Genomic DNA, 25,218 nt, shown 5'->3' on the forward strand with positions numbered 1-25,218 from the left:
CTTCTGAACTTTAGGTGGGCAGAAAAAAACCTTGAGCTGGGCACCACGCACGAGGCCCTCGCTGGTCCTCTTGGAGACACAAGTCGCTAGCGAAGGTTATTTTTATACTCCAAAACCTATCCTCTGTGAACATTTGTAGTGGTTTTAGAGGTTTAATCAGAAATGGATTTTCCCCCTTCATTTATACACTGCCTTTCTCCCCACCATTCTTTGCAATTTTTCATCACAACCGTCTGTGAGATAGATTAGGTGGAGAGTGTGAAATGGTTCAAAGGGGAAATAAATCTTATTCAAAGTTGAAAATGGTCTTAGTTGCATGTGGTGTGTGCGCTCAGCGCCTCCTACAATTGTGCCTGACTGAACAACTTTTGAAAAGTAGCCCTTCAAAAACTTGAAAAACTCTATTTTATCAGAGGACAAGTGGGGAAAAAATGTGTGCAGACGGGCACTCCATCACACTACACTCAGCTCGCTTACTATCACCACGTTAGCCTCAGTGAATCAGGTTAAAGACATGCCCTTTATCCAAACCGTCCTGGTCAGATGGCTGTCCACCTTTTCTTGACAAATCCTGAAGAGGAAATTCTATAACAATTTTATGCTGGCCAGTGGAACTGTTCTTATTCTTAAACTATTTTTGTTCATTTTGCAGGGTATAAGCTTTAGTGAGTCAACGATCATTTCATCAGGTACTGACCAAGTGAGCTTTGACTCATGGAAGCTTATATCCTGGGAAATACTGCTAGTCTCTATGGTGCAACTGGACTCAAATTTTATTTAAGTAATAGACGTGGCAGCAAAAGGAGATCCAGACGACGAGGGTGGAGGCAGGGTGGCCACAGCTGCCTGCCTTCTTTGTGCTATGCAAAGGGCAGTTGGGAACGGAGCATCCTGAGCCGAGGTTTGCTGCCGAGAAGTTTGCAGCGCAAAGCAAATAAAGCAGACGGCGGTTGCTATTGATTGCTCTGGCCTTTCCTTTATTGAGAGCGCATGGCTCAGGCTTATTTCTGTACCTGCCTTTTTATTAAAACTGACAAAGAGGTATCCATGCCTTCAAGAGATGAGTCTCAAGGGTCACTTGGGGTAGTGTTTGTCTGACTTAAAGTGATGCTAACACTCTTGTTCCATACAAGCTTTCAATGTGTCAATAAAAACAAACACTAAAAAAAAATGGAGGGCTAGATAAACTTCAGGTTTCTAGGCATTTTTAAGCCATCGCTTATTAGGGACAAACTCCAAGGGACACGAGGTGGGGACGGGGGCTAGAGACACCTAATATATTTAATTGACAGTGAGGGGGAGATCAACTTTTTCAAGTTTCTGTACAAAGGCTACTTCCACACAGGTACACAGCTTTGCTGCAGTTTCATCTGAACATATCCAAAGGCAGGCTCCTCAGACCCAAGCCACCTGTTTGCTAATTGGTTGACGCTGGAATTCTCTCATTCTTATCTCTACATAAACGTGTCCTCAATTGTTGAAGTTTTGGAACAGCAAGGCCATTGTATTTATTTAGTCAGAATATTTCTATGCTGCCTCTTTAAAGTCCTGCTCAAAGGGGCTTGCTATAGTTTTTTTTAAAAAAAACAGTTACTGGGCATAAGCAGCATGAAACTATTCATAAAACAGAAGCTGATGATAAAAAACCCTAATTAAAATCCTGGGTAAAAAGACTTATTAGCCTGGTGCCTAAAAGAAAGCAAAGTAGGCGCTGGGCGAGCCTCAAGGGACGGAGTATTCCAAAGGTGAGGTGCCAGCCCAGAAAATGCCCTGTCTCTCATCAACACCCACCTCTCCTCTGAAGGTGGGGGCACAGAGAGCAGGTCTTGAGAAGCAGATCTTAACTGAAAGGCTGGACCTTATGGGAGAAGACAGCCCTTCAAGTATTGCAGAATTCAATGTGATGGTGGTGGGGGAAAGTGCCATCAAGTCATAACTGACTTATGGCGACCCCTGCTGGGGTGTTCAAGGCAAGAAACTAACAGTGCAATCCTAAGGAGAGTTACTCCAGTCTAAGCCACTAACTCTTACTAGGTTGCACTGTAACGGAGGTGGTTTGCCATTGCCCACCTCTGCATAGCGACCCTGGACTTCTTTGGAGGACTCCCATACAATTACTAACCAAGGCCAACCCTACTTAGCTTCCTAGGTCTAATGAGATCAGGCTAGCATTTGGTGCGTTGTCAAAGTTATGGAGATGAAAGAGGAAAACCACAAGGTAGCAAGATAAGGTTGTAATCCAAGTTTTCCGTGCTCCATACCTGCATAATACTCAGAAGGGATGTCATTGAGGAGTAGCGCACAGGTTTGGCATACGGAAGACTCTGTGCATAATCCTTGATGTTGCAACTTAAATGATTTTCATACAAAAAGAGTCCAGTAGCACCTTTAAGACTAACCAATTTTATTGTAGCATAAGCTTTCGAGAATCACAGTTCTCTTCGTCAGATGCATGGAGGGCCAACAGAAACTGGTCAAATATAGAGGAGGGGAGGGGGGGGGAGGAGAGGGGAGATGCAAACAACTCCTTTTGATGTGGGGATCAGTTTGCTTCTGCAAAGGTTAAAAGGAGTTTGCCGTGTTAGTTTGTAGTAGCAAAATCAAAAAGAGTCCAGCAGCACCTCCAAGACCAACCAATTCCACTGTAGCACAAGCCCCCGAGAACCACAGCCCTCCCCGCCAGATGCATTACTACAGACTAACAGGGCAAACTCCTTTGAACCTTTACAGAAGCAAACTGATCCCCACGTCAAAAGGAGTTGTTTGCATCTCCCCTCTCCTCCCCCCTCCCCTCCTCTATATTTGACCAGTTTCTGTTGGCCCTCCATGCATCTGACGAAGAGAACTGTGATTCTCGAAAGCTTATGCTACAATAAAATTGGTTAGTCTTAAAGGTGCTACTGGACTCTTTTTGATTTCGCTACTACAGACTAACACGGCTAACTCCTCTCGATTTTCATACAGTATTGCTTGGAAAGATCTGCATTGGAGTCATTTCAGAAAGGCGACACGATAGTGTGTTTTTTTAAAAACCTTTTAAAACCTTTGCTTTTGAACCTTTAATCCAGCTCCTCCTTACTTTACCTTGAACTTATATATCCGGAGGGCCCAATCAACTCTCCTTATATTTCCACTCACACAGAGCTTAGGTGTTCTGTACTTTACCCAGGGACAGCAGGAAACACATTGGTGGTCACTGATCCAGGTGCAAACCAAGCTCCCTGTCTCTGGCAGTGTGGAAGGGGGGCGGGGATCCACAACAGCTCATGTACAGATAGCTGGGAATGGGACAAGAACCTATTTCTCCTTCCAGCCTGCCTCACAGAAAAGGTATAAGCATTCATACTGTCTTTGTTACAGATTGATGTGCTCACAAATGGGGCAATTAGAAGATTTCATAATATAAGAAGTAGTGTCTACTTTGCTCTTACCTTTAAATGTTAATACTGGTCCAACTTTTTGGAATAAACAGGGTTATTAATATAAATAAATACAACAGAATACAGAACGTCCTCATGTTGGAGAGGGCAGGTCTTTTTAATCAAAAAGAAAAAACAAAACCAGCTTGCTTCTGTTGTATACGTACCACAGCTAACTAATCCAAGAAATTCCAGCACAAAAAAAGGCTGGCTGAGGCATGAAACGGGCTGCCATTTTTTCCATGTGATAATGACAACTTTAGCGTCTACATTCTGGTAATCTCATTATCTCTATTATTAATTAGTTTCTGCTTCTCACATTTCAGCTCTCGTTTCATGCTCTTAGTTTCCATAGCCTGGAACAAAAGGGATTGTTAGATTTGGGAGAATAATGTGTTGCCTCTTTAAAGGGTTAAGGTAAAGATATCAATCTGCACATTTTATTGGATATTTTTATTCAGTAATATATTTAAGGGGGAACTACAGTCTCGGGATGCTGGAACTTATTTTTGGCAATTGAGTTGATTCTGGTGCACATACGTGCAATAAACTTTAACTTAGAAGTTATTCCTGCACTGCTAAGTAGTGATACCTTTAACAATGCTCTGTTTTCTTCGGACTTATCTAGGCCCAGGTACTCGCTATTAGGGCTGCCAGCACCAGGTTGGGAAATTCCTGGAGATTTGGGGAATGAACATTAGAGAGGGCAGAGATAAGTCTGGTGATCAGTTATCATTCAGAGGCTGGCAACTGTAAAGATGGTGCCCCCCCTCACAGCCCTGTCTAACTACAGCCTTCTGGCCCCTGCAGGATCTTCTCTCGTTTGGACACAAGATCTTGTGATACTTCGACACTCCCCACAAATCCTTGCTGATTCCCCGCCATGTCACTGGGCCCAGTTAGGCATCAGGCCCTGTGCAACTGGGCTGTAGTTTTCACAGGTGGTGGCTGCAGGTGAGGGGGGGAGGGAAAGCTGGAGACAAGGGGGCAAAGATCGGCTGGTGAATGGGAAGAAAAGGAGGAAGCAGGAAAAGGAGAGACGCTGGGGGCCCTTTTAGGGAAGGGAAAGAGGATGCGAGGGGGGATGAGATACCTCCCCACAAATCTTTGTGCCCCCCCCCCGCTTGTTCTATTTTGTTTTTGAAACAACCTGGACAGTAATCGGGGCCGTATGGCTCCTGAGAGCACAGCAAAGGGTACCCGTTTAGCAGATGCTTCATCCCAGGCAAAGGCCATTGGCTACATGCCTGGCATTTGTCCAGTGGCAGGGGCGACTGCATAGGGCACACTGTACAAGGGGTTGCCAACTCTGGGTTGGGAAATTACTAGAGATGAGGTGGAGCCTGGAGAGGGTGGAGCTTGGGGCGGGACTCAGCGGAGTCCAATGCCATATACCCTTCAAAATGGCTGTTTTCCCCAGAGATCTGATCTCTGTTGTCTGGAGATCTTCAGGCCCTGCTTGGAAGTTGGAAACCCTCCTTGCACACCGCCGCCGTTCCTTCAGTGTCACAGCAGAGCTTGTAGGCGTGAGCATATAGTCTTACTGAAAGACTGCACGTAGTGTGCAATGCCGTCATTCTTATTGCCGAGGGATTTCTGTTTACAGAATGCAGACAATGGAGGGAGTCGGGGTACAGTTTTAAGGGGAAGATCATGCTCAGTGACAGCGGGCAGGCATTTACCCCTTTCTCCTCATTCCCTTTTCTCACTGAAAACCTGAAAAAATTACTGAAGGTACAAACAGCTGGAGGGTGGCAATTTTGGGCTCAAAAGCAGGGTGAAGTGACAGTGTGAATACCTCCTTGACCTCATTCCCACCCCATATACTCTCCTATTTAAAATTAAAGGCCCAGCAGCTATAGTCTGTAAACAAAACAGTAAGGGGGAAAAATGGCAGGTACACAGAAAATCCTTAAAAGAACTCTGTAGATTTCTGAGGGTGTAACAGCCCTGAGAATTTCATCTTCTGTATGGATTCTGATGTTCTACATATTTTGAATAACAGTTAAAGAAAATGGGATATAACAGGACTGCTAAAATATTTGGGGGGCATCAAGCATTTTGTTGCTTTATACTGATGATACATATTTGACATGCTGTGAGCATGTTTTGGCATTGTGTTTGCGTGTGTACTTCCTTAAAACCAGTTATGATTCATTGTACCATATGAAAATACTTGACCTTAAAGCTATGTAAAAATAAACAGCCCTCTGCACATGCATGCACACACAATTCCTGTGGAACAAGAGTGAACAGCCGAGGAATTCTGTTAGAAAGTCTTCTGCAAGATTTCCACCTATGTATGAGGATTATCCCTTCTATGTATGAGGATTATCCCTTCTAGAGAACTCTTTCAATAAACAAGAAGGTGTCAATCAAAAGGAGTTTTATTTATAAAATAATAAAGATCAGTTGCACACAAGATAGACAGCACATGTACAGAGGTGACTAGAAAAGCAGGGAGGAAAATTGGAAAGAGTTGCAGTTTTGGGGGGTGGTTACCAGTCCCTGAGAGAGAGAGAGTCGAGTGACCAGCGCTTCAGTGCAAGATGAGCTCAGACCAAAGTCTGAGGGTGGATGCTAGATCCGAGGGCACTGCACACAACTATGGCAGAGGGGTAATCCGAGTATACTGTAGAACATACCCTGGAGCAGGATTACGTCTGCTGCCCCAAAACAATAACTTAATAGTCATCTCTGGGGTGAGACATTGAACCAGGAAAGTTTGATTAAGCTTTCCTGCGTGATACTAAAGTTATCAGTGATGACTGACGACCCACGATGGCTTGGATAGCTGAGGCTATCAGAGCCCTGAACAGCCTGGAATGAGTGGATAAGGGAAGATTGATAGGGTGTGTTAAGGAGATTCATTCAGGAGCTCCGGGAAGGCCCTGTTGTCTTAGGATCTTGGCACATCTCCAGGGCATGGGGGCTGAAAGCTGGTCTTGCCCGGTGACTGACACGTTCTCCAGCTCACAGCCAGGATCTGGCAGCCATTCCGTGCCTTGCTAGGCAGCGTTTCTGTGTTTAAAACCACATAGAGGGAGGAGGTTATGATACTGCTATATTCATAAACCTTCTTAATAACATCGGGCAGGTCTCACCACTAATAGAATGGCAGCTTCAGAAAGTGGACAGTGGCCCAGACTTGATGGGATGACATTCACGGGTCCATCCCATGGATGTCACTGTCATTTAAAGAGATTTTTTAAAAACTGAGAGACCCACAGTGCAGCTGGTTGAGGTGCTCTTGTCCCCCCTCACCCCACACCTTTTCAAGTACTGAAATGGCCACACATAACTGTTGTGGTACTTGGAAAGGAATGAGGTAATACAAGATCACCACAGCCTGGTGCACTCTGAGCCCAATCAGGATGGGGCCCTGGTGGCATTTTGGATTGCTTAAAATGGCGGCGTCCCCAGGTTGGACCTGGGAGTGCCATCACATCTCGTTTGGGTCCACATGGCATCACACCCCCGTTGAGCTCCTCCCTAAACTCTGCCCCCCCACCCCAGCACCACTCCCAAATCTCCAGGAATTCCACAAGCCAGAGGTGGCAACCCTAGCTTGCAGCTACTTCCTTTCAGACAAATGCTTGTGTGTGTTCCTGCCTTGTTGTATTATTCACTGCATAAGCGATAAACGATAAACGATAATCCCGTTTTAGTTTGCAAACAACCCTGTCAGATAAGTCAGGCTGGGACACTGTGGCCGGCCCAAGTTCATTGGGCGAGCTTTTGATCGCAGGGGGACTCTGAGTTCAAGTCCTCCCAACCTAAATGCAATACTGTGTCCACTAAACACCATACAGTCTCTTCATGGGAGTGGGAGGGATATCTCCTTGCATTTCCATTATTGCGTTATTCAGTGAAGATGAAGAGGTAAACAGGGAAAGCATTAATGGAAGCCAATGGGAATGACAACTTGTAACGTCCATGGCCTAATCAAATTCACAGAACACCAGCACTGCAGGATGTGACTGATTTTGCAGTAACTTTGCTAAATTCTATCAAGAAGACCTCTATAAATTCTTGATTATTGCCTTGTAATAAATGAGTCTGCCCCAATACCAGTGCATTTGGTTCATGTATTAAACATTAATATATAGCTCCTGAGCATCTCTCAGTAATAAAACATGTTTTCAGTACAGCCCTGTCTTATTAAACATTTATTACTTGTATATTTTTGCATGCAGCACAAGTTATTGGGAAATTAAGCTTTGTCCCCACAATCACTTTAAATGCCTTAAGTATTTTAAGACTGGCAGGACTAAAAATAATGCTGAAGAATGAATGAGGACATTTCACAGTCAAGTCTGTGGGGCAGTTCTGAAAATGCGCCCTGTGGATTGCTTTATTTATGACCCATTTAATTTTATAAATGAAAATACAGAGTCATAGCTTGCAAGCCTAGTAGCCCAGTAAGGCACGAAGTTCTGAGGAATCTGATGTTTAACCGTATTTCACACTGAAGGCTTTTGAACAGACTGTAAAATACGTGCATCCACCATGTCTGTGAGACTCCAAAAGCAGTGGAGACTTACAGATACCCACTTTTCAAGCTTACTCATATCTGGGTTTTTTTACCCATGTCCAGGAAACAAATGCTTTTGCAAAAATTACTTCTTTTCCACGCATTTGCATTCTCATTTCTTTAATTTTGCCCACACTTTGTTAAGTGTTTGCACAATAACAAAGTAATAGTTTTCACAATAGGAAGCAGGATATTACTAAGAAAAGGAAGTTATTGACAGCAGCTTCTGAAAGCAGAAGAATCTAGTAGCCCTCTCAGTCTTTGGGAGCCAACAGATCAATCTGTTTTGAGAATTCAGTGCCCTGCCTCCTGTCCCAGTTCTGCCCTGATTTGTAGCTTGGGCAACACATTTAATTGATCCTAACAAAATCTTATTGTGGCAGAGGAATGGATTTGGGCGTGCATTTTTAGAGACCTGCCCACTGCTTAGTTCTCCTGTACTCAGTTTATATCTGGGTTTCGCCACTGCTAAGTTCTAAACACGTCCCTGGAAGAAAATTGTATGACTTCGGTGGCACTTACTCCACAAAAGCATGCACAAAATCGAGGCCATAGTGTCTTCTTCTTCTGATTCTTCTTCTTCTTCTGCTTCCCCTACGCTGTTTCAAATGAGATGCTTGCGTCTACTGAGAGCAGTTCTGCTTCTCCCAGGGTATCTAACTGCTTGTCTTTGTCTCCTGTAGAGAATATATCGAAGCAGGAGAATATTGCTTTGCTGTGGATTTATGATGGAATATTTTTCTTGGATCTTATTCTCACATGTGCAGGCATGTCATTTGGGAGATAATTCAGCAAAGCCATATTCCAATGTGGCTGCTCCTCTTCCCTGTTATTCTACTGTTGTTCAATCAGATAAATGTTCATCAAGGCAGAAGAAGGATCCCTGTGGTGAAGGGCAGCCAAGGGGTGGCCTGAGAAACTGCTGTTGTTGGGTGAACTGTGCTTCTCAGGGATACAAAGGGGGCAGCCGGGGAAAGAGGCACTGCCGAAGCATGGCTGAGGTCCGAGGGGAGCAATTTTGGAGCTGTGGCAGAGGCATCTTTTCTTCCTCTCAGCTTTGAACACAATGAATGATTATATAACATGGCCAACCTTTTAGAAGCAGCGGCTATCAATTATTTGCCCAGACTAGCCCAATCTCATCACATCTTGGAAGCAAAGTGGTCTCGGCCCTGATTAGTACTTGGAGGGGAGACCACCAGGGAAGTCCAGGGTCAGTATACAGAAACAGGCAATGGCAAACTGCCTCTGTTAGCTTCTTGCCTTGAAACCCCTACCTTGGCCGGGGGTGGGGTGGGGGTGTCACCATAAGCCAGCTGTGACTTGACAGCACTTTCCACCACCAAAGGCGCCTCTGCTGCTCAGAAGAACGGTGTGGGACTTGATGGCTTATGGAAGGTAGGAAGGAAAGACCAGCAGCATCAAGAATAAGCCGCTATCAGGGTTCAGGAACACAGCTTACTGTGTTCTTCGTTACATTTTATTCTGTGTTCAGAAAGCACCAAGTACTACATTTCCTTACCCATACCAAGCTACTCCTTGGCATGAATTTGTCGCACACCTACAAATTATTTAGTATCACAGTTTATTCAGGGCTGGCCTTAATATTAGGCAGCCCCCAGGACGATAGTTCTCCTCAAACTGTGGGTGGAGGGCTTCATGAGGCTACTTGCAGAGGATGTGCATCTCCTTTTTAAGAGCAACCTTTTCCTGTGTTCGTTCACCTGGCTAACTTAAAAATAGAGCCCTCACAATTTTCTACAAACGAGGTCAGGGACAATCTGCCTTGGAGGAAGGGGACAGAACTGGCTTTCAAGGGCACACGGTGGTTGCCGTCACCGAGCTTTCAGAGCACTGGTCAGAAATGCACTGACTGGTTGGTAGGAACCCACAGCTCAGTCTTAGGAATACTAATAAGTTGAATTGGCACCGAGCAGTCATCATGGCTAATTCCAGTGTAAACTCAACTGTTTTTCACTGTTTTTCACTATAAAAGGTGTCATCAGTGTGAGAGAGAGAGAGATACGCCACTCTGCATCTATAAACAGGCAGTGGCGGTTTTCAACTCAATACTGGAAGTTCAGGTTTTGTGAGATGCTGGTCGTCTTCTGATTCAATGAACAGCTTTTTCCAGTCCCTTTCCTTCCCCCACCTTCAGTTGGCTTCTATCTAGAAATTATTAACCAAAAAAATCCAAAAAAGTTTCTTGCTGTCCTTGGTGCAAAGTTGCTTCCAATCCCAGGGTTATATTGATTAGAACTTGAGTTGTTTCCCTTATAGAATCAGCAACCTTTGGAGACCTGACCGCTTACAGACAATAAAGAGAGTTTTTAAAAAAATTGTTTTTGAAGTATAGCCAATAAGGGTCTCACTGTATTATTTTGAGGATGGAAGCCTCTACAGGGCATGTGGGACTTTGGGGTACACTTTGAAAAGAGGTTCTCTGATGTGTGGAGTCTACCAGCAAGGAGGAGCAAACGACTTGGGGGGGAGGGGTTGCTAAAAAAATTAAAATCAAAAGGGGAGGTTCTTGCATTGCTAAAGTCTGAGAACTGCTCGCATAGGACAATGCTTGTGCAGCCACAGCAGCTTGCGGGAAAGGACCTATTCCTCCTGATGCTCTGCTGGTCCATACACTCCAGCTATTTTGAACATGGCTCCTGTATGGTGTGAGAAAATTAGCCTTCTGGTGTGGTTGTAAACACAAGAAAAATGGGCCACGCCACACTCCATAGTGAGGATGCCACCACCAACAAAAGGAAGTGCCTCACTCAATGACTAATTATGGATTTTGCTTCTGGTGAATGTTACAGTCATTAATGTAGACAACTTTAAAAGGGAACTAGACTCGTGGCCCAGGCTAGCCTGATCCCATCAGGTCTGGGAAGCTAAGCAGGATCAGCCCTGGTTAGTACTTAGATGGGAGGCCACCCAAGAAGTCCAGAATTGCTGAGCAGAGGCAGGCAATGGCAAACCACCTCTGAATATCTCTTGCCTTGAAAGCCCTATGGGGTTGCCGTAATTTGGCTGTGACTTGATGGCACTTTATATGCCCAGACAGATTCATAGAAGAGAAGCCCCTCAATAGCCACTGGCTGTGCCTAAAGAGACCGCCATGTCCAGAGGACAAAAAGCTGTGCTAGAAGGCAACGTCGGGGGGAAGAAAAGATGGACAAAAACGAAATGACCTCCAACTGGGCTCTGTATTGCAGGTTGGACTTAAAGGTAGGTCCCAGGGCTGAACAGGTTGAAGGCCACTTGCTTCACAAGAACCAGCAGAAAGGAAGGAAGGAAGGAAGGAAGAAAAAAAGAAAGACTGACATGTTTATAAACTTTTGTTAGCCACTGTCCACTTCATATAAAAGAAGGCACTTTGGCAATTTGCCCTTATGTTGCAGGAATGAGAAAAGCTGTATTTCCTGAAATTCCATTGATAGAACAAATATTAAATGTACCGGAGTTCTCTACAGTTTATCACTAATAATCTGCATTAGGAGACGATAATGGCTGATTGAAACCTGTCCACATGCATCTCCGTGCAAGTTTCATTGGACGGTAACATCCAAGCAACCCACTTAGGTCTACAGAGCCATTCTTTGCCCTCTTTGTAAGGGTCTAGTCTCGTTGACTTAGAATGAATAGGAAGTCTCAGGACACACGAATTTCTTGGAAGTATGTCACAATAAATTCGTTACCATCACATGATCCCCCTTCAGGAATTTCTGTTTATGCTGCATACACGTTCTAAAAGACTAGGCGAGTGATGGTTTAGAGGCAGAAAAACCCCATAAACAGCAGCCGATTTTACCCACTGCAAGATTTCAATCTGAATAAATTTTAAAGCCGATTAGCTCAACCTATGAATGCATTACTTGTAACTCCCAACTGGAGTCAAGATGGAACAGATCTCACCGAGTCAACGGGCTTTACTCCCAAATAAATATGATCAAGATTACAGCCACTTACTAAGCATCTTCCACTGAACTCGGGGGTATTCAGTGGATGCGTTAACCGGTTTAGGTCCGGATTGCGCTGCAGCGGACGCAGCTTCGGGGAAAAGACCGCGCCGCCCTGGGCCTCGGGAGTTCTCACCTCCTGGCTCCTCCCCCTTTTGGAATCTTCGCAGGCCCCGCCGTTGTGATGTCACAGAACGGATACAAAGGCAGCGCCCGCGGCGCTTAGCAACAGCCTGCGGGGGCGTGGCTTCCGCGGGACTGCCAACTGTTGCCCAAGGTAGGGAGGAGGGCTTCTCCGGGTCCTTTGAGCCGCGGCGGAGGCTGCAGACGAGGGGAGTGGAGCGCGGAGTCAGGTAGGAGAGGGATGGCAGAGTTGGGAAGGGGGAAATGGGCAGGTGAGCAGCAGCACAGGCCGGGCGGGGCGCAGACCTGAGACCCCGTTTCCTTTGTGTGGGGTTCCAAGCTGCCCTCGGCCCCCCGGGCCCCCCGGGCTCCCGCTTGGGCGGGCTGCTTCCCGTTGTCGCAGGAGCGGAGGCTTCCCACGACCTGCCTCTCCTCTCTGCCATTCATTCTTCCCACTGCCGAACAAGCTGGGCTCCTCTCTTCCCCCTCCTGCCTTCGCTTGTTCCACTTCTGCATTGGAGGAGGAGCGGGAGGCTGATGGAATGACACGCACCCCCCCCCCCCGGTCCTTTTTGTAATCTCGAGATCTCCGCGGGATCGTTTGATGCCCTCAAAGCAACATTCTAAAGCTCTTTGTTAGAACTGATGGGGCGATTGGGGGGAGGGGGGGCTGCTGCAGCGAGGGCGCGCAAAGTCTGGCGGAGTTGGTGAGAAGAGGCCGCGTGGGTGGGCGAGGGGGCGGCGGGAGAGGCGCCTGAGCCCTGACCTCCTTCCGCGTGGCTCTTGCGGCAGGAGGCTTTGGCGAGGCTTGCATGCGGAATTTGATGGTCTGAAAGCCAGGCATCTTTGTGCAGTATTGGATGGAGCCAAGGAGACAGATCTATGGCACCATTGCTTGAAGGAATCGGAGGGGAGGGGAAGGGGTTTTTTCTTCTCCTTCTGAGAAATCAAAAACATTGTCACTGTTTCCTGAGATAGCTGGCAACCCTCTATACTGAACAGTCTGTAACAGAAGTGGCAGGTGGTCTTCATTTCAAAATCCAAATAATAGAGATGTTTTCCCTTCGAGAAGAAACTGTCCAGAATGCTCATTGGGTTCCCTGCAGCATCCAAATTACTTCTAGCCTAAGAATTGCTCTGTGAGACGCTACTGTTTTATGCTAGCTTTATGCCTTTTTAAATTGATAACAACTTGTATGGTGTTATGTTTTACTTTGTCAGCTGCCTTGAAAATGTTCTCTGGAGAGGCAGTACAGAAAAATGTCTATATAATAAATCACAGGTAGCAAGTTTCATGGTTAATCGGTTCTATAAACAAATTACTTTCTACCTGCCCGCCTCACTGCCTTTCTCACAACTCCTCTGTGAGGCAGGTTAGACCAACTGGCTGTGATCTGGCCATCTTGGGACCCACTTGATTGGCAGTGAAGGACATAAATATTTGAAAGCTTTTCATCCTTGCTGGACGTGGCTTCCTGGCCAGGCAGAGTTGTGAATGCAGGTCTCCAAACTGCACTATCAAGTCATTACATCCCATCAGCTCTCTGTAAGGGTTTGATTCCCTCATAGCCTAATAAAAGAGGTTACAGCCCATTTAATAGAGAAATCATTGACTTCTGTGATGTGGGAACATTGCAAGTTGACTCCACTGAGCCGTACCATACAAACAATGGAACTGTGTACTTGCTGTACTTCTTCCCAGGGCATCTGTTCCAGCAAATGAAATATTGTAATATTGAAACTCGAAGTACGCCAGTTATATTTGGCTGGACAACTAGACCTGTGCTTTGCCATTGTTGCACAAATGTTCACGAGAAAGCAGGGCTGGCACCTCAAATTTCTCTGGAACTGTATATTGCCACTTAAGGCTTTCACTAGTATTAGAGACTTCGACTCAACCAGTAGTATGTGTTTGTGGCTGATCTTTGATCAAGTATCTCATGCTGTGTGTCCGCTTGGGTGATTAAAAAACTGTAGAAAGTCTTGTACTGAATTGGGCTAATGGGCTTTCTTCTTGCTAAGATTTGATCAGTAGGTTTGTTGGTCAGTAGATCTACATTATGCTGCTGGCACTCACAACTGTGTTGCTGGCAGTGGACAGGGCTGACCTGGTCTCTTAGCCCCACATGCCAAAGAGGGAGTCCAGAGACCCAGAACAGGTTTGGAGAGGGGTGAGGAACAAAGGAGTAACAGACTGATATGGGCTCTAGTAGACCGGAAAAAGTATAATTAGTATCAGTAGATATAATATATTGCAGCCCAAGTGCGAGGAGTAGCTGCAAATGGCAAGAATAGAAGTATTGTTTGAGATAAAGGGGATCCCACAGATATTCCTGTATGTGAAACTTGTAATCCCTATTTTTGCGTTTCTTTGTTGTGATTAAAAGTAGCAAGAATGCATTAACACAGCTAATCTATAGTCATGTGTTTTCTTAAAATATATAAGACTGTATGAAGTTATGAAATAATTAGCCAAAGAACATGTGCTGTATCCGGTGAAAAAGCTAGCTATCGTTGGTAGATGATTTTGAAAACCTATCAATATGGGCAACTGAATTGATCTGTGACATCTTCTTTGAAGATGGTCCATGCCTGTAGCTGCTTTCTTTTGGTAAGAAATAATTTATGGTCTCAAATAACTGTTCGCCTTAATTATCTATGCAGAATTTGTGGATGGTATTTGCATATTCCTTTAAGGGAGTCAGTGTTAAAAGGAAAATCAAAAAGAGTCCAGCAGCACCTTTAAGACTAACCAATTTTATTGTAGCATAAGCTTTCGAGAATCACAGTTCTCTTCGTCTCATCTGACGAAGAGAACTGTGATTCTCGAAAGCTTATGCTACAATAAAATTGGTTAGTTTTAAAGGTGCTGCTGGACTCTTTTTGATTTTGCTACTACAGACTAACATGGCTAACTCCTCTGGATCTAGTGTTAAAAGGGTAAATAATTGTGTTTTGATAAAATGTAGGCAAGATTCTCTAGTGATAGTTTCACTTGTACCTATGATTGCCGACCTCCTGCTGGGCCGTGGAGTTGTCTAGAAATTATAACTAATCTCCAGGACACAGAGATCAGTTCCCCTAGAGAAAATGGCTGCTTTGAAGGGTTGACTCCATGGCGTTGCATCCCCGCTGGGGCCCCTCAGCAAATCCCACCCTCCCCAGGTTTGATTCCCAAGTCCCCTGGAGCTGGCAGCACTATTACCCCAAACAGACCAAAAACATTACTGAGGTGTATGTTTTGCCAGATGAATGATCTGCTACAGGAAAGCTGACTAGACATGCAGGGTTTCTGAAGTGCTTACCTGTATCGGAATGAGGCTTGACCAAAGGCATCTGGATCAACAGTAGGGGGTAGGCAGTGTGCAGTTGGGGAGCGGGGCTGTGGGGTGTCTAGAGAGAAGTGTGCATGCGTCATATGGTGAGACTCAACATGTGGATAATTTGTTCACCCTAGTGTACTCAGCTTCCACAGTTCTATGCAGCGTGCTGGTGATCAGCAGAAAAGCTCATGCAAAACGGGTTTCTTGAAGGTAAAAGGCTTGAAAATCACTAGTGTAATTGAACAGAGCCTGTTGACTTGTGCTATCAGGTGTTTGGCCTTCTCAGCTGGTAGTTCTAAGAACTGGCAGTGCAATCCTATAAGAAATTACTCCAGTCTAGGCTCGCTGATCCCGATGGGCTTATTCTGGAGTAATTCTGCATAGATTGCAGTGTGACTCTAGCGTTTGATCCCAGGTCTGAATTGCACCACTGAAGCAAATGAACACGGCATTGCAGTACTAGGATGAGAAAGAACTTTGTTTCTCCATGTGTTGTTCTTTTTGGGGGGAGGGGGGGCGGAAATATCCAATTTCATGCAAGGCTGTGGGTTTTCTTTTTCTTACACGGATGGAGCTAACCTGGATATATTGTGCAAACTGGCTTGGTAGAAGGCTTTCCTTTGAGGAAGCTCTGTAGGCATAAGCACTGCACCAAATATGTTTCAGAACAGAACCAAATACATCTCTTTTAAAAGAGAACCAAAAATTCCAAAAAAGGTATTTGGGAGGAGTACGTGGGGTGCTAGAATAACCAGTATGTAAAAGGAATGACAGGCAAAGCATTTTCTGGGACTAAAATTTAGACTTTTGCAGACATGGAAATTGTAGGAAGCCAACCACAAACCGTCCTAAGATTTATGCACTAAAATGACCATGCAGGGTTCATTTGTGTATGCTGATGACTTCCTGTGACACCTCATGTGTGCCCCTTCCTAATCAAGGGCTCGCAGCCAACACCTAGTGTTTGGGCTGCAGAAACTTTATGGATTATTGATCAATATAATTATCAGTAATGTTAAGTGGTACAGTTTCATTGATGCAAACAGGCTTTCTTATACTGACACTTTTTTGATCCATTGCTCTGAATTTTGACATATTGGCTCTTTAATTATTCAGGTTTGCTGCCCCCTGTTCTGTTGTTACTTTTGCAGCTCTGTCATTCTATTATTGTGCAACTTTTTAGGGTCTGGTTATAAGTTTGTCTTATCATGTTCATATGTGCATGAACAAGTGGCCCCAGTCAAACAAGCCCCTTGAATTGCCCACTTTAAAGACTCCTTGGACACAGCAGTAAGTTTGGAGAGCCATTGCATTAAGACTTGGCTTGTTACATATTCAGTCAAGTTAATTATTAACGCTATTATTAATTAAATATTAACACTGGGTCAGACCTATGAGGTCAGTTGAATTTCACGTATTTTTGTGGTTGCAGCAAATAGCTTCTTTTTGTGATCCTTGAATATTTGTACAATAGCTATTTCAAGATTTATCGCCAATGACTATGAAGAGAACAATGCCGTTTTTCTGGGGGGAAAGTACGTGCATTTTTTCCTAAGGGTAAAATTAAATGTAATGGCAACCACCATGTTTATTTAATTGTAAGTTTACTCCATAGACATGGAAAACAGCAGGTGGGAGCTTGATGTTAATAATGAAAAGGGCATTTGGTGAAGAAAGTCAAACCCTTCAGCCTTCCTGCCTGGTATCCTCAGGATCTGTTGTATTCAGAAGGGCTTGTGAAAAGCTGCCTGGCTGCATGAACGTTAGATGGGGTCAGCTCCCCTCACTCACACACTGCTTTGGTTGGGGTAAAAGCCAGATCCTGTGTTTTATACGTGAACAAGGGAAAGATGAGTCAGGCATGTAACTGAGACCCACCCACCAGCTAGAGCTGGTATACTCAATAAGCAGAGGAGCTGTGATTTGTTATGGTCTTCTGTGGAACTATTGCTCCTTTCACAAATTCCTAAAGTAGTGTTAAGTAAGATAGGTATTTTCCACGTGGGGACAGGCTTGTGTAGTTTCCCCATTGCTGCTGTAGCTGCCGTTATGCTGCCGTGGTAATGGGGCTTCCACAGAGCAGGTTTCCCTGTAATTTTCCTGCCCCATTTCCCCCACTGCAGCCACCCCCATGCTATTAGCATGTTTCATTAAAAATGGCAGTTGACTATTATTATAATGATTTAGCAATCTGTGTACCAGGTTCTGTTAATTTCCAGCTATCATTTTTTTAAAAGTCTTTAACCCCTTTCGGTGCCTTTCCTCTTATATCTCTGAATGAAAAGGGCTAGAGACTTTTTAAAAGAAGAAATCTCCTGATTCAGAGAATATAGTACACGGCATGTTAGACTGTTACGAGGATGTTCAGCTCCCAGTTTTTTAAAAGCCGCCCTCCCCATGGAAGGGGAAGGAAATGGCTAGGTTATGCTGTGATCTTTCCCTAAACTTCACAGTAAAGCCGATTCAGGAAGGATTGGAGGAAAGCCGGGGAAACCCCACAAGGTACACAAACCCACCCTGATGCTGTGGGAAAGCAGGAAAAAACTCTCCTTTCCCGGCAGCATCGAACCCGGGACAAACGAGCTGCCTGGATGTGGGCCTACGTTCTCAGTAGGTCATCTGATGTGTGGGGTGGGGGGCCATACTGGTGGCCAGTAATTACATGTTGCTGAAATCCTCACCAAGTATCTAGGCAGATCTCACAACTTTAAACCTTCCTTCTCGCTGATCTTTCTGACAAAACCACTCTGTGGGTGGCCAAAATTGTGTGCCCTGCCATGTTCAAACAGGAAGGTGTCGGTCTAGTATTTTAACAATGTTCCCACTATTAACAAAAATAATAGTATGCATTCTTCTTTTATGTATTGTATTTTAGGTATTGTTGACTTGTTTGTAGCACATGACTGACTGAGGGCCGCAATGAATAAAATCGAGTTACTGATGTAATGCAGCCCAGCTTTACAGGGCGGTTTTAAGAATTATATTGTGCTTGACACGCTCATTAAGAAAGAACAGAATGTTTGTTTTTTGTAAGATTGATAAGGGTTTTAGTTCTGATTCCAGGAACTTGCAGATTACAAATTTAAAATATGGGGCAGATAGAATTCTTAACCGTGGTTTACTTTAAAAGTACTTTATTGAATGAACTCTGATCAAGATTCCTAATATACAGTGAAATCATCATTTACCTTTCCATGTTGAGTCTTGTGGCATGTATGGGGAGGCCTCAGTGACATGTTGGTTATCTGTCTTGCAAGCAAAGAGAATAGAGAAGTGGAAAAACGACCTTCAGAACGGCTTGTTTGTTTCAAATGCAATACTGAACCGTGATGAGAGGAAGCCATGGCTTGCAAAACCCGCTCCGGTGCAGTTGACATATTGTGGTTTTCAGCCAGTTCTAAATCACGCTTCAGTATTCCAACATAATGCTTGACTGTGGTGTGATAGATGGGAGCATTATCCTAATTTATTCAAAGGGCTATGTACCAATAAGATTGGGATCCATTAGGAAGTGTCGGTTGGAAAACTGTTGGGAGAGAGATTAGTAGTTACAGGCTTAGGTGTTAAGGGCATTTATTAGATCTGGGGAAACTGTTTTAGACCCTATCTCAAGTTTAAGTTAACTTTGTTGTTGTTTTTTAATTTAAAAATTACAAAGAAAAACCACTTTGTTTGATAAATCCTTTAATTTTTGAGCAGTTGTGTATATAGACTTAACTTGGCCATGACATAGGACAGAAGTTTGGCCGTTTACACGCTATATAGCCTGTTCGATCCATGTTGAAACGCTACTGGCTATCCCAGGGAAGGGGGAAAGCAAGACGGTGGCCCTAGGGTGGTGTCTCAGGACCCGCCTCATTAAAGTCACACATGGCATGAAATCTGCATATGATCTTAGTAACAGACTTTGGCAAGGGACCTGTAGCCAGGGACCACAGCTGACCCAGCACATGCGCAGCATCTGTTCCCAAATGTCTGGAGACGCGCTGCCCATCTCCACTCAGTGGCCCTTGCAGAAACGAGTTCTTTCCTGAACTGAGCAGCTATCACTTTCTTAACTTGTTGTTCGTCATGGCTCAGGGGCAGGTCCTGTTTCCTGACCCACGATAATCTCTTCTGGTTTAATGTATTCTTTTACGTTTGTTTGCTTTAGAGGCCAGCGCTAGGCCGGACTACCACACTGCTTCTTCAAACAGCAACTGGAATGTGCCCATTGAATAGACTGCCAGTTCATTCTGCATAGTGCTAATCAGCTGCTGACTTAACGGGTGGAAGTGATTTCTCCCCCTTCCTCCAAAGCAATGCAGACCTCTGCACCCCCCCCCTCCCCCAGTGGAATAGTGGGGTATGCGATTGCAGCCAGAACCCACAAACGTGGCAAGTGCCTTTGTAGCAAGAATGCAATAAGAAACGTGAGGTCTGCTCCCCAACCACTTACTGGCTCTTGGAAGCAGCACTGGGTTGTTGTTGTTGTTGTTTGAGGGGGGGGGGCGTTCTTCCTACCAGCTCTGAGACCTGGCATAAGACCTAGCCTTCTCCCAAATTGGTGGTGGTGGGGGGGAATGGCTGCTTGGTGGTGTTCACAAATGTTTTCATCATGGCCAGCGAAAATCTGTGGACCCCTCATTGTACTGTTGTATTCTCAGTTCTATAATAATACGATCTTAGTCGCAGTGTTTTATGTCAGGAAGACATCTGCCCTGTTAATTGATTGAACTTTAGCTGGCTCTACACATAGGCAAATATTTCTGAGGAGGGATCACGGCGGTCAAGTGCCTCAGCATATACACGATGAACAAGGATGCAGACTGAGCTTTTCTCCCTCCCCCTCTTTTGGATCAGCGACTTCCAAAAGGGAGGAGCCAGAGAAGTGGTCAGTATGAAATGAGTTCCTATTTCCTACAACAGTATCTACCATATTATGAATACAATTACGTCCAAGAAACTTCTTTTTAAAAAATTAGAATTCTCTCTGATGTGGCAAACACCATTGCATATCACAGGACAGCACACTTTTTTTTAAAAAGTCACCACATGAAACTAATGTTGGCAGAACTTCCTTGTGGTGGTTATTATTCAAGTCCAAAAGTTGTAGGGAATGCCCCCGCCCCCAAAGACTGGGGAAACTCTCCAGCCATAAGGTCACCTGATCATCTCAAAACAGGTCATGGGAGACTTGGCCCCAATATGGTAGGCAGAGGGAACAGAAAGGAGGAAGAGTGCTAAAACACACACACACACCCCACAGGCTTTTTATAGCTTGGATTTCCTGAGCGTCCTGAGAGATGCATTTGAACTTCATGTGGCTCAGAATATTCACTGGTTCCGTGTGTGGGGCACAACAATTAGCCTACCTTAACATTGTCAGCCGTCTTCTTATTTCTTAGCTATTATAAAGTTTGGAGGATTTCTATGGAAACTGTTTAATGTATTTGTAGTTATTTTATTTATATGATTCCTTTTGGTTTGATAAGAAGTACTTCAGGTGGTTAGAATAGTAAGATTCAACTTCAGTGGCACCTTAGAGACCAGCAAGATTTTCAGAGTATAAGCTTTTGAGAGTCGAAGCTCCCTCCATCAGTAGTATCTGACGAAGGGAACTTTGACTCTCAGAAGCATATATCCTGAAAATGTCTGGTCTCTAAGGTGCTCCTGGACTCAGATCTTCTGTTCGACGCAAACCAGCATAGCTGTCCATCTGAAACTACCTTAAAATGGTTAGCTGTGGCAAGCACAGAAAATGATTCAACAGAATAAAAAGTTAAGTTTAAAATCGCAAGCAAACAACTTAGAAAGACACTCAGACTTCTGCTGGGAGGCCTGTAAAGACGATGGCCAGTTGCACTTTCCAGACCACAACAGCTGAAACAAACCCTCTCTAGCACACCTGCTAACTTAATCTTGCCTTGACCTCAAAATCCAGAGAGGATGATCTGGGTGGAAATGATACTTTGGATCCAGGCAGTGTACATTTCTTTAAAGGGGTACACAGTAACGTGAATTAAGCCCAGAAACCAAATGGAAACTCTCTCATGAACAGCTTGCCATACAGGGGGCCATAACCCTGTGGGGAAATCTCCACAACCATGGTTTTTTGCTGCCAAAAATGTGAATTGGGAATGTAAGGACTAGTAACACAATAGTATCCATCTACATACAATCTTGCATCCTATAACAAGCTCAGGCAGAGGGTGGAGAATTTATAATGGATTTTGCAATTTTCAAAAAGATTCACAGTAAGCATAATGTATGCAGCAACTGTCAGTTATTGTGTGGTGCTGATGCTGGCTCTGTAATTAAAAGAGAGCAAGGTTCAAGTCCTATTACCTGCCAACATCTCCTCCACAGTTTGACACTGAGAGATCCCTTTCTTTTGGTGCTACACCTCTGAAGATGCCAGTCACAGCTGCTGGCGAAACGTCAGGAACTACAATGCCAAGACCACGGCGATACAGCCCGGAAAATCCACAACAACCATCGTTCAAGTCCTTGTTGTTAATTTAAATAAAAATACATTGTCCAATTTCTCATGAGCCTCTGCTATTTTGGAGATTGTTTGCAGGGAGTAGGCCAGATACACCAAAGTCAGTCAGGAATCCATTGAGGCTGCTTCTGTAATGCGACTCTTGGACCAGCTTTGCAGATAATCCCAACCCAGATGAGGCAGTGAGTGGCATTCTTAATCCCAAAATACATCCTCAGGCCCAAAATTGTTAGGTAAAGATAACAGGCGGGACTGCTTTGACTGCTTTGCTGTGAAGGAATTCTGATAATCTTAACATGTCATCTGTTGGGCCAAAGTCCCTCTTTATTATTACCTCTGGAAACAGCCAATCAGGATTGTATGTTTGGTGTTTTGGGGGCTGGAGAAGGCAATCTCTATATGAGACAGTGTACTGTTTTCTATTTAGCAGAAATCTTTTTTTTTAATACATTAGGTTTGTTCAAAATAGCAGTTTCTTGTATTTGGTATGGGTCTCTTCTTCCCACCGCCCATGAAGCCATCTTGTCAGTTTTTTTCACACGTTTTGCAGTATCATGAACTTGGAAGTATACGAATGAGATGTAGATTGGCTGATAGACTCCATGCCTTGAGAATTTGTGAATGGTATAATTGTGTTACATTTTAAGGTTCCTTTGAATCTTTGTATGTTTATCCTTTGCGGAAAGACTGGGGCAGGGGGGGCACCTTCCTAAAGGCATGTGGTTCAGTGGTTTTAAAACCAATAAAATTGTAAGGATAAATTTAAGGAAGGAAAATAATTTTTAATCTGGCACCTCTGAGGTCTGCAAGGATATATTTTTCCCAGTGTAGTAAAGAGTCCAGTAGCACCTGTAAGACTAAGCAACTTGATTGTAGCGTACAATAACCTGACCATTGCTTGTAAATCTGATATTGGAGGAACTTCAAGGAATACGTTTCGAAGTTGGTAGCCCTAAATCACTTTTTCAACTGTCCTGTCAGATATGTTAGGCAGGATTTGGAAGCCGGGCCTCCCTGGCCCAAGCCTAATCCGCTGCTCTTCTCTGCCATTCCTGTTTTTCTCTTGTTCCAGAATAATCACATATTCAGGCTTCCTGTAGATGTCCTTCTTTTTTCCCCCCATAGCCTTTAGCCCCACCGTTAGGCTCGTATAGTAAGTGAACAAGGCTTCATTATCCATCGGCCTTGTTCACCCTACAGGCAGATGTAATGCAACTCTGTAGCCAGCTCTTCAGCCTTGAGGCATCTCAAGAGAAAAAAGGGGGGCTCTTTAGCAAATTGCTAGTTTAGAGCCAGCATTTTGCCTTCTGGCTTGTGCCAAACCTTGAAGCAAATATTTTTGGAGTAGTTGTAAAAGCAGGAGAAACCTGTTTGCTTCCTTCAGCATGATTTCACCTAGCTGTTCTTTGTGGGGGTGAAAGAGACACTCCAGCACTCCAGTTTGTTTCAAGTTAGCTTTCTGAAATTTAATTGCGCAATATGCCTTTTGTCTCGTGTCCTCCAATAAAAGAAACTGTATTCAGGCAGCTGGACACAGGATGAGCCCAGCACCATTTCTGACAAATCTTGGGCATGTGGTATATATATTTTCAGTCAAGTTTGTTGCATACAGTTTAGGGGTTTAAGGGTACAACATGTTAATAAGTAATGCTCTTAAAGCACCATTAGAGTGGATTCAGATAAACTTGCAGATGAATTGGAGACATCGCAGATGGTTCTTTCCAAGTGTTTGCATTCTGCAAGCTGATGGTCGTTGGGATTTTCTCCTATGGGAAGAATTGTGGAAGTTGACTGAAGAGGATGGTGTTGTGCTGTCCTACTCTGTGCCTAAAATAAGTTGGAGCTTTCCAATAACTCACCATCACACTATAAAAAAACAACAACAACCTGCAACTGCGTGAGCTGATCTGTTGCTCTCTTACCTTTCCTGCCACCTGGATCCACCCATTGGTGCTTGTAGACAGAAATTAACGGCATTTTTAATATAGTGGTGCTTGGGTGTGGCTAATTCCATTGTTTATCCTGAAACCAGGGCACCCTTGAACTTCTGCACGTAATCCATATACGGAGCTCTGGGAATCTGGTCGGATGACTGGGGTTGCCAGCAACCTAGAGGGGGGGAAATACCCAGTCTCTTTAATAGAGGCTTGATGCATAGAAATGTGCAGGGGAAGCTTTTCGTGGTGTGGGGGTCAGTAATGTCACTTCTTAAAGGAACAAGACACCTTTCCTCCAGGCCATTGGCTACGCTTCCAACAACCTGTCCAAAAGGTGCAAGCAAGCCCTTCTACCCACCTCCATCTTGCAGCAACCAGGCCACTGGACCCCCTGCAGGCAGCACATGCGCTGAAGCATCAGCAGAGGGGACACCTTCGTGTGTTTCGGACATCTGAAGCTGGTGGTTCGGATAGTAATTGGCAGACAGTTATGTGCACAAAATCCTAGAGTTTCAGGGTCTGGTAGCTCTTCCTTGCATAGCTTATCAAATCCAAATAAAATTAAAAAAAATGTTCTTGGCCCAAGCTGAGACTGCCTGTCCGAGCCACAAATTGTGCCAAAAGACTATCCATTCTTACTCCTATTACGATTGGTTTGTCTTGTCCCCTCCATGTCACTTCCTTATCCGCTCACCTACCCCTACTTCACTCCCACCCCACCCTGGAACTGCTGGCCGCCTCACCCCCAGCTTCTCCAAGTAGATCTTCCACGCTGAAGTGCTTAATTCTGTCACCAATTCTTGCTCTCTACTGCCAGCATTAATACTGCCTGGGAGTGCCTCCTGTTAAGACCAGGACTGGCCTGGCATTTCAGATATTTTTAGGATGGTGTTGGTTTTTCCCTAGTGGCAAGAGGTTTAGGACTGTGTGGATTTCACTCTAGTGGCAAGATGGTTCTGTGCCATGCTTGTGGCTGCTTTGTTCAGTCCTGTTACTAAGGTTACTTCTGCTGCACACTTGCTGAGAAAAAATAAACAGGTTTAGCGTAGGTGGAAACACATGCTCAAGTGTGAGTGCTGCTGGTTTTGATCCACCGGAGATAAACTAGAGATGCAGCTTAGGTACACAAGAAAGGGGAGCCGCCCTTCCTGGTGTCTGCGATCATTCACAGTCAGGCTTCAGGGGTGTCTGTGGCCTGTACACAGCTACACATTTCAAAAGACGCAAGATGACTTAAGTTTTCTTATGAGTTAACAGTAATTTCTGCTGATTTCCCCCCTTCCTGTTGTAGCCCACTGAGCCACCTGAAATGTTGATTGGAGGGGGGGGGCAGCAGAGCCATAAGAAATGCACAGGGAGCAAGCTGGGGTCTGCAGTGGGAGGGGGGAGTCTCTACCCACTATATTTTATCCCACTGTCTCTCCAAGAAACTCAAGGTGGCT

General features: G+C 44.6%; 1 protein-coding gene and 1 long non-coding RNA gene across 3 annotated transcripts in view; one reads left to right on the forward strand and one right to left on the reverse strand.

Moving 5' to 3' along the window:
* Nucleotides 1-5,837: 5,837 nt before the first annotated feature.
* On the reverse strand, nucleotides 5,838-12,032 carry LOC129346433 (uncharacterized). Its single transcript, XR_008598779.1, has 3 exons — nucleotides 11,920-12,032; nucleotides 8,476-8,630; nucleotides 5,838-6,440 (listed from the first exon to the last, which is right to left on the reverse strand). It is a non-coding gene; the product is annotated as an uncharacterized LOC129346433 (long non-coding RNA).
* A 157-nt stretch (nucleotides 12,033-12,189) lies between these two features.
* The window catches only part of RAB11FIP4 (RAB11 family interacting protein 4), a 52,040-nt gene continuing 39,011 nt past the window's right edge, over nucleotides 12,190-25,218 (forward strand). For both annotated transcript variants that reach the window (XM_055003782.1, XM_055003783.1), the window contains exon 1: nucleotides 12,190-12,262. The gene's annotated coding sequence lies outside the window, so the exon portion shown is untranslated. The remainder of the gene's footprint in view (nucleotides 12,263-25,218) is intronic.

The sequence above is a fragment of the Eublepharis macularius genome, chromosome 19 (assembly GCF_028583425.1).
Source record: "Eublepharis macularius isolate TG4126 chromosome 19, MPM_Emac_v1.0, whole genome shotgun sequence".
Lineage (NCBI taxonomy): Eukaryota > Metazoa > Chordata > Lepidosauria > Squamata > Eublepharidae > Eublepharis > Eublepharis macularius.